Below are 14,181 nucleotides of genomic sequence, written 5' to 3'. Positions count from 1 at the left end.
TGCATAGTGGACATATGGGAACTTGACTGTGGACATGATTTTAAGGTCCGTTTGTTTAAGTGTAAATGGGTCAATATGTCAGGAGGCGGGGTACATGTAGACCCACAGTACGGAATGACAACAGTGGATCTGAACAATCTTGGGTACATAGACGAACCATTCGTCCTAGCCAATGATGTGGCGCGCGTTTTCTATGTGAAGGACATGTCTACCAAACCGAGAAAAAAGAAAAGATAAGGAAGTGAATACATCATACGATGAGCCAAAGCGCCACATAGTTCTTTCAGGAAAAAGAGACATCATGGGATTGGAGGGCAAGACAGAAATGTCTGAAGATTATGAAAAGTTTCATGAAATTTCTCCCTTCAAATTCAAGGCTGGCCCAAGCACCTGTTAAACAATGAAGATTATCCATGGTTACAGCGCAATAAGCAAAGGACACAAGCGAAGAAAAAGTAAAGACTTTTTGTCCACAGCTATTATGATGATGCCTTTGATCTAGAATATCACTGCAGTTACATGTGAAGAAATGAAATGTCTTTTGTAACAGATGAGTTTCCGTCTGAAACTCTGATACTTTGAAAGAGATTGTCTGTTTTGTACATGAAGTGCATCTAGTTTTTGTCATAACCCTCTCAACTTTTTAGCACATGCTATGTGGGTGAAATGATGATACCATGCCAACTTTCAACCTTTTCAGAGTTCATTTGTAGTGCTTTTCAATTTCAGGGTCATTTAGCTCAAAAAACCAGTAAATGCATGAAAAATACCAAATAAAGTTAGAAAGGTTTGAAAATTGATGATGTGGCCTTGAATGGTGCATTTTGAACACACAAAAAGTCTAGAGTTCAAATAAGTTCAAAAAAATGAAATCCCTTTGTAAGAGATGAGTTTTCGTCCGAAACCCTGATACTTCGAAAGAGAATGTCCATTTTGTACACGAAGTGCATCCAGTTTTTGCCTTAATCCTCTCAACTTTTTAGCACATCCTATGTGGGTGAAATGATGATACCATGCCAACTTTCAACCTTTTCAGAGTTCATTTGTAGTGCTTTTGAATTTTAGGGTCATTTAGCTCAAAGAATGAACTAATAGCAAAAGGAATGAACTAATAGCAAAAAAGAATGAACTAAAAATAAACAATTAAAATATTCTGTTATGATCAACTAAAATAAAACTATAATATTCTTCAATAGCAAAAAGAATCAACTAAAAAGCTTCTATAAAACTCCAATAGCAAAAGCAATCAACTAAAAAGCTTTTATAAACCTCGAGTATTATTGAAACTAAAATTATATAAAATTTATGCAACTAAAACTATCAAAGTATTTTCTGTTCAAAACATTAAAAGAAAAAAGAATTTTCATAAAGAATTTTTTTCGTTAGAAACTTTAGTAGCAAAAAGAATTATCATAAAGGAATTTTTTGTTACAAACTAAAATAACAAAATCTGTTTTTGAATATAATGATAAAACACAATAATATTAAATAGCAGGAAAAAGAATCACTCCAAAATTTATTTTTATAGTAAAGTTAATCACAAACTAGTGATTAACACAAATTTCAAAGAATTCAAATTTAAACTATTCAAATTTGAAAACTAATTGCACTAACAGAAAGTTTATAATTTTTGTGACCTAAAAACAAAAGGAATTAAAAAATAAAGCAAAAAACAAAAGAAAATAAATAATGCCGAGTAGGTGGCCACTCTGAGCCCCTCTCAACTAGCGAGGTGGGACTAAACATTTTGCCGCGGGCAGCACAAGGCCTTAGGTCCCGGTTGGTAGCACCAACCGAGACGAAAGGTGTGCATTGGTATCGGTTCGTGGCACCAACTGGCACCAATGCCACCTTTAGTCCCGGTTGGTGGCACCAACCAGGACTAAAGGGGGGCATTGGTCCCGGTTGGTACCACGAACCAGGACCAAAGCTTCGCCTATATAAGAAGCACTTGTCAAAATTTTCATTCAGTTTCTTCGATCTCCTCCGACGACGACGCTAGGCTACCCCTCTACCCCGCCGTCGTTGTTGTCACCCCTGCCTCTAACGCTATCACCGCGCCACCACTGCCGTAGCATGTGCCTCATCATTGCTGTCGCCGACGTCGTCCCCGAGCCTGAGCGCCCCTGCCCCCGCCCCTGCCCCGCCCCCGAGCGCGTTGTCCGGCCGCGGCCCTATGCCTTGTCGTCACCGTCACCGCCCCCACCGCCGTCGATGTCGCTGTGCCCTCGCCGGCCACCCCCGTTGTGATCCGTCGCCACCCCGGCTCTCTGTATATGAATTTTTATGCAATTTTTTATGTGATGATTTTTTTGTTCAGATATATAATGTATATATGTATGTGGTTGTAGGTATGTGTGGATGTGGCTACGTATGTATGGATATAATGTTCATAGCATTTTTTTGTTCATATATGTATTAATTTTTTTATTTAGGTTGTTAGTAGATATCAATTTTAGGTTAGTGCATTCTAGGTTATTAGTAGATATTGATTTTAGAAGAAAAATAAGGAGAGGAAAAAGGAAAATAAGAAGAGGAAGAAAGAGAAGAAGAAGGAGAAGAAGAGGAGAAAAAATAAGAAGAGGAAGAAGAAGAAAAAAAGAGGAGAAGAAGAAAAATAGAAATTATTTTCTATTTTTTCTTCTTCTCCTCTATTCCTTCTTCTTCTCCTCTTTTTTCTTCTATTTTTCCTTCTATTTTTTCTTCTTCTTCTTCTCCTCTTTTTTCTTCTTCTCCCTCTTCTTATTTTTTATCGGGAACAAGGGTGTCGAGGATCGCCGAGCGGTCGAGGGTCGGGAACTAGGGTAGAGGGTCGAGGGTCGTCGAGGGGTCGAGTGTCGAGGGTCGATGATCGCCGAGTGGTCGAGAGGGGGACGTCGATCAACCCCCTCTCGCTCGACCAACTCTCGAGGACACCCAAACCCTAGAAAAAAACAGTGTCGATCTCCTACCCCCTCTCACCCCTACCCGGCAAACTCTCTTGAGATTTATCAAGAATGCCCCCATTATGGATGTGCATAATTAAGTTGATCCATATTTTTCCTGATCTCATCTACCATTCTATATGTGCATGTTCTCTTGTGTCAAAGTATTGAAGAAATCCATGGTGTCATAATTAGCCAGAAGTAACAGGTGCATGATGGTATGAAGCTCTCTAAAGTTATTTTGGAAAGGAGTCCTGATAGGATAATTCACTTTTTGGTACGAAGTTCAGCAAAGGCCTTCCAAATAGAGATATTTGGAAGGCTCTTGCTGAACTTCGTACCAAAAAGCAAATTATCCTATCAGGACTCCGTTCCAAAATAACTTTGGAGAGCTTCATACCATCATGAGCCTGTTACTTTCGGCTAATGATGAAGCCATGGTTTTATTGAGTCTTCTGACACTAGACAACGTGACATATTGAAGGGCAGATGAGATTAGGAAAAATAGGGACCATTTTCTGCACATCTAGAATGGCGCCATCTTGTTGAATTCCTTATTTAACATTCATGAGAGAGGCGGTCCGGACGTCAGACATTCATGAGAGAGGCGGTCCAGGCGAAACCCTAGAACCGTTGCTGAGGCCACCCCAAACCCTAGAAGCATCGAGGCCGCCCAAATTTACCAAGTTAAAAGAGCGTTGTCTAGGCCACCACAAACCCTAGAAGCGTTGTCTAGGCCACCCCAAACCCTAGAAGCGTTGTCGAGGCCACCCCAAAACGTAGAAGCGTTGAGGCCACTAATTAATATTCCTTGTTGTGATTAGTTAGCTAGGTCTACGTTTGCCACTATTAATATATCCATCACTCATGCTTGTATATTAATTGCCATGTTGTAATATTTGCAGAAACTATGGATCAACAAAGAGACTTGGAACAAGAAGAGTTGTTAAGGGACATAATCTGCGACGAAGGTGATGTCTTGTTGTTTCTCAATGACACGGATGGTATGGAAGGAGAGGAAGCAAGCTACGGTGATCGAACAATGGAGGAGAAGGTTCATGATCATGATGGCTCCGGTGAACGAATGCCGGTGGAAGATGGAGACCGTGATGACGGCTCCGATAACCGAACGGAGTTGGGATCAGCTGTTGCAAAGTCCGGCGAGGTATATATAGGATAACACTATTCTAATCCTAGGATTAGAATAACTATTTGGATCATGGAGCGCCCTATATAGACAACACCGAGTGGATCCCGAACTCACGAAAACAAAAAAGAAAAAATCCCCCAACCTCCTGCACCACCTCTGTCGATTCCCCCGACCATCTCCCATCGCCCCTGGCTCTGGCTCGGCTTCCTCCGCCGACGCGCCTCCGGCCGCCACCCCTAGACCGACACGCCTCCCGCCGCCACCCCCAACCCCGATGCACCTCCTGCCGCCGGCCACCCGACCCCAACGTCCACCCACTGCTGGCCAGCGAAGCCGCGACACCCCCCCCCCCCGTGTTGTCGACCATCGGAGCCACCGCCCTAACTCATGAGCTTCGCCGCCGCCGACGTAGCCCCCGCGCCCTGTTACGGATCCATCGGACGCAGCGACACGATGCACACCTCCTCCCCCTTCCCCCGGTGACCCCGACCCCGTACTGCATCAGGACACCGTTAGTGGCCTCGGATCTGAGCATTCACCACTAGTTCTACGGATGCTCACGCGGAGGTTGTGCTGCTCCGACGAGCTCCTTAATCCTCGACCACGGTGCGCCGATGACGCCCTCCTCCCTCTCATTCCATCTTCCATCCCCAAGCCCAAATCCGACGAGCTTGTCGACCGGTGAACCCTACTGTCCCTACTGCTGCTGCCACCCGATGTCCACCGTACCTACCCGCGATACACCTGCAGCTAGAGTAGAGCTCGGCCTACAGCAAGAGGAGGGCACGACCTGCAACTGGTGGCCACATCCGGCAGAGAACATAGAGGCGGCTAGGTCATGGATCTTGCACGTGCCCCTCCGGCCAGGAAGCTGCCGAGCTGTTGGGTCGCCGGCCACCACCAGTAGTAGGTCGTCTTTCCACACCTCCCTGTACAGAACATTGATGATGCCAAACTTCCATGAATTACAAAACTATTTCAATGGAGGGCTCCTCGGATGCGATTTTTTTGGCAAGTGGCACAAGAGCAGACACTACAACAACGAAGTTCAGAATCATCATCGAATGTAGAAGTCACCTTGCAAAATCAGATGGTGACAGCAATGCATAGTAAAACTCTGGATGTAACATGACAACAACTTACTGTTTATGCCATAAACATCACACCAAAAATCAACGCTTCCTTCATATCTATCAAAATTTGTTATAGGTGCAATGAAAAGATGGCAAAAGAAAGGTTTATAAGTATTCAGGATTGGAATAACACACCACAAAATGGTTGATGTTTCATCGTCACGGAGGTAACAAGGTTCAGTTGTGCATGGAAGACTATTTCCCAACAGATGATGCCTCCTTTAAAACTTATAAATAATTAGAGCAGCATAGTTGTTACTTTTGCCTACTTAAGACTAAATGTAAGCATCACTAAATGGCTTCACAAAATAGCAAGTAATCCATTAACATATTTATTGCTTGTACTAGTGAAATACTTTTGTGTGCAAGCTTTTGTGCTACTGTGTGGCCACGTGTGTGAAAAAATAAATTCCATATGATAATTATACCATAGCATGAGAAGGTAGGATAAGACCCCCCTGGCTTAAGCCATTTATCCCTTGCAAAATAGAACGCTTGGCAGCATACTCTAAAGGGGAAAAAACCATCAGAAGTTAAAGGAATTTACAAAGGCATAGCATATCAAAATGCAACGCCAACAATCAACATATGTTATCAAAAAGGCAACTCATAGAGAAGCATATAGCCCATCCACTCTGATATTATTACATCAACATAGGCTATCAAAAAGGCACCTCATAGAGAAGTTTATCTAAGTTGACGCAAAAAAGTTTGTTTTGTAATTCATGGAAGTTTGATGCCTATGCTTGTGAGACTGAAACTGTTTTCATTTCATGAAAAGCCAAAAAGAAAATTGTGGATGTGTTGTTGGTGTGTGTGCGCTCACGCGTATTACACTAAGTTTTAGAACAATTTTTTGTCATGTTTGTTTCCACATATTGGTTTTATAGTGTCAGTTTTTTTGTGTTCGTGGAGTAAAAAATTAGGAAGTTCAATTTTGTGAAAGCAGCAAATTCAACCAATACGAAAACACTAAAAAACATTGAATATAAACTTTTTAGTGAGGTTCAAATTGGAAACACATGATAAAAAAATTGTTCTATGTTCTTTACAGTGAAAAAATGTATCATGTATTGGTTGGTTTCCCCAACTAGTTACTCTTTGACACACATTATATTGTTGCTTTCCTTCTCCTTCATGAAACTGTTACAGAAAACAATATTAAAAGCAAAAAAACAAGTGTGCATTTCTCGAAGACAAAAAAAGGTTCATACAAAGTTCATATTCTCTGTCGCGGATAGTTCAATATGTTTGCTTACGGCAAAACACGCACATTGGGTATCCAAAAATAAAGAGGTGAACATTAAAAAAAAGCCATCTGGTTCAAATTTTAAAAATAAAGAAGTCTGAAGTTTATTAAAAAGAGAAATAATATTTTTTTTATAAAAAAACATTCTAGTTTAAATACCACAACAATCATATGCTCATTAAAATACTCCTAGCAAAAATAAAAACTAGGAAGTTCAATTTTAAATAATAGAATAGTTTGATGTATATTAAAACCTTTGAATTTTCTTGTTATTAAAAGAATAAAACCAAGAAGTTCAAACTAAAATAACGGACTATGTTCAATGTATATAAAAAACTCAGATTTTCCTCAATACTAAAACAATAAACCCAAGAATAAAACTAATAATAGTAGAGTGGTTTGATATTTTTTACAAAACTCAAATTCTCCCGTTACTAAAGAATGAAGCAAGAAGTTCAATTTAAAAAAATGGAGTAGTTAAATGTATATAATAAAACTTAGGTTCCCTCATTAATGGAGAATAAAACCAAGAAGTTCAATTTCAAAAAGCGGAGTAGTTTGATATTTATTTGAAAAATAGGTTTTTTCGGTTACTAAAGAATAAAACCAATAAGTTCAATTTTGAAATAATGAAGAAGTTCGATGTTTTGAACAAAACTCTAGTATTCACATTTCTAAAAAAGACATAAATAAGTTCGAATAAAATAGTAAGAGAGGTTCGATGTCTATAAAAAACTCGGAATTTTTACATTAGTAAGCGAAACAGAGAGAAGTTCAAATTGATAACTGTCGGTAGTTCACGTACTCCATGGTGTACATTTTCATATGAGAAAAGAAGAATAAAAAGGCAAAGTCTAACTATTTTGTTGCTCGAAGTTCAACTAACCTGCCCGGAGAAGTTCAAAAATTCTTGTGAGACAGGTTCACCGTGTATTTACATGTTGAGAAACACACACAAAAATGTTGTTCTGGTGTCTTCAAAATAATCCTATCAATCCATTACAAATTTGAAACAAGAATGCTTTGCATTAAAAATGTTCTTTCTATTCAACAAATTTCCAAGGGCATATCATATTCTTATTCCAAAAAAATAAACGGTTAAACACAAATTGGTGTATGTTGTTTTAGAAAAAGTTTAACCGTATTAAAAAAAGTTGCATCTTTTCAACAAGTTTCTAATGGTTTATCATTTGTGGAAGTTCAAGGAACAGGTGTGAAATTACAAACAAAAAAATACATGGCCGAGGTTCAACGCGAAAACAACAAGAAGTTCAACTACTATATGGGATGCGTTTCGGATGAGAATAAAATAATATAAAATTAAAATCCTAAAATGTTTGTTGTCAGAAGTTGCGTGTTTTCAACAGCTTTCCATCACCATATCATTTGCTCAATACTGATAAGTGGTTGGGGAGTTATGGGTAAACAACAACACGTGAAAAACTGAGTGAAGTTCAAAAAGAACTGCTCCAGAAGTTCAACCTCTTCACGAAGTGCATTTTTGGAGACTCTGCTTTTTCGATGAAGGCAGAACACATGATCGCAGAAGTTCAGATTGATAACTGCCAGAAGTTCACGTACTACACGGTGTGCATTTTGTATTAAAAAGGAACAAAAATGCAAATCCTAAACTTTTGTTGCTAGAAGTTCAAGTGCTCGACCCGAAAAGTCCAAAAATTCTTGTGAGAGAGGTTGAACAAAAATACGTGGCAGAAGTTCAAGCTGAAAACAATGAGAAGTTCAACTACTGCAAGGAATGCATTTCAGGTGAGAATAAAAGTATATAAAAATAAAAGCTTAAAAGGTTTGTTGAAAGAAGTTCAAGTGCTCTCTCCAGGAAAGTTCAAAAATTCTTGCGAGAGAGGTTCACCTTGTATTTCCATGTTCAAAAACACAAAAAAGAAATTTTTTTTGCATTTTAAAATAATTCTCTCAATCCACAAAGAAGTTTGGTTTTTATTTGGGAGCAATTTGATTTTAAAAAAAAACAAGAATTCAAATTATAAAAATGGAAAAAGTTCATGTACTACATGGTATGAGTTTAATATAAGAAAAATGAATTAAAAGGGAAGGTCCAAACTTTTTGTTGTTATAAGTTCATGTCCTTGGTCATAGAAAGTTAAAAAAATTATTGTGATAGAGATTTGTACAAAAGGGATATATTTTGTGTAACACTAACGAATGGATGAAAAAATTACAAACGAAAATACATCACAGAAGTTCAACGTGAAAACAGCAGGAAGTTCAACTACTACGCTGAATGAATTTTAGATGAAAAACTTTTAAACAGACGCGAGTATGAAAAAATGATCAACATGGAAAAGTTGCATGCTTACAGCAGCTTTGCATCGGTATATTACTTGCTCAATTCTGGTGAGTGGATGGAGAGCTACAAGCAAAAAAAAGCACGTGAAAAAACAGAGTGAAATTCAAGTAGACATGCCAAGAAGTTCAAGTTCTTCACGCGGTGCATTTTGGATTAATCTATTTCGCGATAGAGGCAGAACAAATGATCTCGCCATTTTCGAAATTACTTGAAAACGGCTAGGAGTTAGAGAAAACCATCAACATGAAAAAGTTTCATATTTTCTATAGCTTTTTAACAGTATATTATTTGCCCCAATTTGATAAAGTTTGTAGAAATTACGGCGAAAATACGTTTTTAGCCATTTTCAAATTTGACTTAAAACCATAAGGAATTGGGAGAAACAATATAAACGAAAACGTTACGCATTACCTCAAGATTTCCAATGCCATATCATTTTTTGCATTCGTAAGTATGGTTAAAAAATTAGCAAGAAAATACGAACTTGGTGGTACTTGTATTTTTTTCTGAATTACTTTTAAACCGTTTCAAATTAGAAAAACCTTTTAACATGAAAAGGTAACGCATTTTGATAATCTTTCCAACGCCATATCATTTGCCTCAATTGGATTAGTTGTTTAGAAATGACATCAAAAATATGAACTCGGTTGTTCAGTTTGTGAAATTCTACGATTTTCCAAATTACTCTTTATCCATAGGGAAATAGAGAAAACTTTCAACATGGTGGAAGCAGCAGTTTTGAAGCAGCTTCTGCTTACTAGCTAATTGATGCATTAATTATTTTGGTATGTACATATATTAACTCTTCTTTCTTTTTTTATAGCCCTCCAGATCGAGCCAAACTTTGGTAATGAGACGAGGACCGAAGAAAAGGTTGAGCATGGATGAAAGGTTCAAGATCACAGCAATCGCGGACGATGGCCAACCAATTGAACCCACGTGGACCAAGGATGCATTTTCTGCTCAGTGCGGAGCTATTGTTAGGGACAGCATCCCGATCAGCCTCCAGCTATGTAATAAGCTTAAGAAAGAAGACCCTCAAGTTTCTTATGTCACTGATAGAGAGAAAGATGATCTTTGGACCGCGCTGAAGGCAAATTTCAACCTACCACCAGAGGAGGATCCGAATAAGCCAGTTATAGAGCCATTGGTCAAGTCGTAGGCTCTTAAGAAGATGGCAGAGCTATTGAGGAGGTGGAAGAAATATTTGAAATCAAGGTTTGTCGACAAAGGGAAGACTCTAGAATTCATTGACCTGTTTGAGAAGATAAGAGATCACTGGCCCGCATTTTTGGCCTACAAGACATCGGACAAGAGTAAGAACATGTCAGACATAAACAAGATAAATGCTGCAAAGAAGCAGTGGCGCCACCGCACAGGGTCAGGCAGCTACCTCAAAGCCCGGTCGTCATGGAACAAAGCTGAGTAGGGCCTAATTGCTAAAGGGGTCGAACCAGAGACATTGAACTGGCCTGACCGCTCGAGGACTTGGTTCTTCGGGGTTGGGGGAACTTTGGACCCTGAAACAGGGAAGTGTCGTTGGACGGATGACCAACTTGCAACACCCATCACGAATCTTCACGCAGCAATCAAGGTAGCGCAGGAAGGGACGTTCATTCCCGACAGAGAGAATGATGACCTAACTGAGGCCCTCGGGAATCCTGATCACCCTGGACAAACAGGAGGCACGCCAGGCTCCATTTCATGGAAGATTGGGTTTCCCGGCACAGCCGTCACAAAACCCGAGAGTGGAAGAGGAAACAGGAGCTGAGCGATATACAGAAGCTCAATGCAAGAGTACTGAAGCTAGAGGAACAAGTTGAGAGACAGCAAGCTACCGACCAACCATCTCAGCGGCAGGAAGCTACCCCAGAAGCTAACCCACCATCTCAGTAGAGAAGCGGCATGGCTTCCATGGAGCTTGTTCAATAGCCTGACTTCACGGCTCCTAGCTACCCCGTGGATGCTATCACGGAGTCTGAACATTGCTAGCTTATGACGAAATGGCGAAACATCACCTTGAAGGCTGTTGTCGGCACTGTTCCACCTCCTAAACCCGATGGAACTTTTCACAGCCGTCCGATTCCACAGGGCTATGTTGTTGTGATGGCGGATGAAGTAATGGAGGGATTTGAGGAGCTCGAGCTTGACTACCCTACATGTGAAGGGGAGATTCAGCTGGGTGTTGCTCCAAAGACTCCATGTCTATGGCGGAAGGAGTACATCAAGCTTCCAAACTGGACGCCTCTGTCTCCTCCTCCTCCTCCGGCGAGTCAGGGCACTCCGCCTCCTCCTATGCCTCCTCCTCTGGAGCGTGAAGGCACTCCAGCTCCTTCTTCGCCTCCTCCAACGAGCAGTTCGCCTCCTTCGGCATGTGAGGGTACTATGGCTCCTCCTCCGGCGCGTCGGAGCACTCTGCCTCCTCCAGCGCGTCAGCCAGCTCTGCCACGTCAACAACGGCGGAAGAGAGAGGCTGCCGCTCCGGCGGCTAGCAGTGGTACAAGCAGAGGAGCCAAGCAGTTCAAATATGGTCCATCTCTCAAGGCTCCAGAAAAGTTACCTTATGAGAGGACCAACAAGGAAAACGAGGACATCAGTCGTGCCGAAGTGAGGGACTTTTTTGCACCGAAACCTCCACCTTCAAAGGAAATGGTAGATCCAGTGAAGATGAAGCGGACTATCGATGCCCTGAAGCGACCACCTGCGCCTCCACCGGTATCCATCTATGAGCGCACTATTAAGAAAACATTTAAGGAAGCGAAGCGGTCAGGAAGTACTTGTAGTGATGCAAGGTTAGCAGCACGAAGAAGTGGGAAACAAATTCCCCAACTCGACGAACATGCAAAGAAAACATGCCCCCCGCTCAAGGTGTCTAGCGATATCATCGCTAATCATCCGGGGATGGTGCCTGGTACCAATCTTAGTGATTACCTGCGTGATGATGTACCCATTGAATTCACGGAGGTGGACGAATTCAGATTCGAGTACAGGAGGCCTCTCGTCAAACCTGATCATCCTCATCTAACAACGACGATGCGGAGACTCCATGACTGGTACATGGAAAGATGCAGGCAGTCTGGGAGGCATACTTTGACGATGAGAATTAAAGAGGAGCACGACCTCATTGGAATGGATATTTTGAATATTGAATTTGACGAGTTATTCCATTTATACAATCAAAAGGCCCTCGACAAAACACTCGTGACTTGCTACTGTCTGTAAGTACTACTTCTGTAATTAAGTCTCCATATATAGCTCAGCTCTTTCATTGCATGTATATATAATTATCCTCACTATATTATGCAGGTTGAGGATCATCAATTGCAGGAAAGCAGATATCTATGACATTGGGTTCGTTAACCCAAATATCATACATGAATACACGGTCAAACACAAAGTCGAAATACCGAGGACAACTTGCTACAATCATTCATTAAAAATCAAAACAAAGATAAAATACTCTTTCCTTACAATTTGCAGTGAGTGTTACTGTCTTGTGCATATTCGGTTTCCCTTACTCGAGGTTAATTATAGTAATGTAATTGATGAGTTATACATGCGTGTGCAGCTTTCAGTTTATTTTGCTAGAGTTTAAGCTTGAAACTGGAATAGTAACTTTCTTGGACTCTAGAAGAAAAAGTCCCGAGGAGTATGCGAACATGACTGATATGCTCCAGAGGTAAGTTCAATAGATCATTATCGCACCATATCGGCAACTTCGTTCATTTCCTGATATCAAGTAATTATTCTCTTTGTCTGGAAGGGTTTGGAAATAATTCATCGTCATTGCTCTGGGACTACCAAAGGAGCTGCGATTTACACACCCGAAATTAGTACTACTAGCTAGTTCCGGGAATCTCCCATTGATTCTAGCTACTTTCATCAAAACCATTGATTATGAAGGAAATATGCCCTAGAGGCAATAATAAAGTTATTATTTATTTCCTTATATCATGATGAATGTTTATTATTCATGCTAGAATTGTATTAACCGCAAACATGATACATGTGTGAATACATAGACAAACTAAGTGTCAGTAGTATGCCTCTACTTGACTAGCTCGTTTATCAAAGATGGTTATGTTTCCTAGCCATGGACAAAGAGTTGTCATTTGATTAATGGGATCACATCATTGGGAGAATGATGTGATTGACTTGACCCATTCCGTTAGCTTACACTTGATCATTTAGTATGTTGTTATTGCTTTCTTCATGACTTATACATGTTCCTATGACTATGAGATTATGCAACTCCCGTTTACCGGAGGAACACTTTGTGTGCTACCAAACGTCACAACGTAACTGGGTGATTATAAAGGATCTCTAAGGTGTTTCCGAAGGTACATGTTGAGTTGGCATATTTCGAGATTAAGATTTGTCACTCCGATTGTCGGAGAGGTATCTCTGGGCCCTCTCGGTAATGCACATCACTATAAGCCTTGCAAGCAATGTGACTAATGAGTTATTTGCGGCATGATGCATTACATAACGAGTAAAGAGACTTGCCGGTAACGACATTGAACTAGGTATTGAGATACCGACGATCAAATCTCGGGCAAGTAACATACCGATGACAAAGGGAACAACGTATGTTGTTATGCGGTTTGACCGATAAAGATCTTCGTAGAATATGTAGGAGCCAATATGAGCATCCAGGTTCCGCTATTGGTTATTGACCGGAAACATGTCTCGGTCATGTCTACATAGTTCTCGAACTCGTAGGGTCCGCACACTTAAAGTTAGATGACGGTTATATTATGAGTTTATGTATTTTGATGTACCGAAGATAGTTCGGAGTCCCGGATGTGATCACGGACATGACAAGGAGTCTCGAAATGGTTGAGACATGAAGATTGATATATTGTATGACTATATTCGGACACTGGAATAGTTCCGGGGGTTATCGGATGTATACCGGAGTACCGCGGGGTTACCGGAACCCCGGGGGGGGGGGGTTAATGGGCCTCATGGGACCTAAGTGGAGAAGAGGAGGGGTGGCCAGGGCTGGCCGCGCGCCCCCTCCCCCTCTAGTCCAAATAGGACAAGGAGAGGGGGGCAGCGCCCCCCCCCCCCTTCTTTCATCTCATCTCTCCCTTCCTTCCCCTCTCCTACTTGGACTAGGAAAGGAAGGAGTCCTACACCCGGTGGGAGTAGGACTCCTCCCTGGCGCGCCTCCTCCTGGCCGGACACCCCCTCCCCCTTGATCCTTTATATACGGGGGCAGTGGGGCACCTCTAGACACAACAATTGATCATTGATCTCTTAGCCGTGTGCGGTGCCCCCTCCACCATAATCCACCTCGATAATATCATAGCGGTGCTTAGGCGAAGCCCTGCATCGGTAGAACATCATCATCGTCACCACACCGTCGTGCTGACGGAACTCTCCCTCGACACTCG

The sequence above is a fragment of the Triticum aestivum genome, chromosome 6B, assembly GCF_018294505.1.
Source record: "Triticum aestivum cultivar Chinese Spring chromosome 6B, IWGSC CS RefSeq v2.1, whole genome shotgun sequence".
NCBI lineage: Eukaryota > Viridiplantae > Streptophyta > Magnoliopsida > Poales > Poaceae > Triticum > Triticum aestivum.
This window is presented reverse-complemented; position numbering follows the sequence as displayed.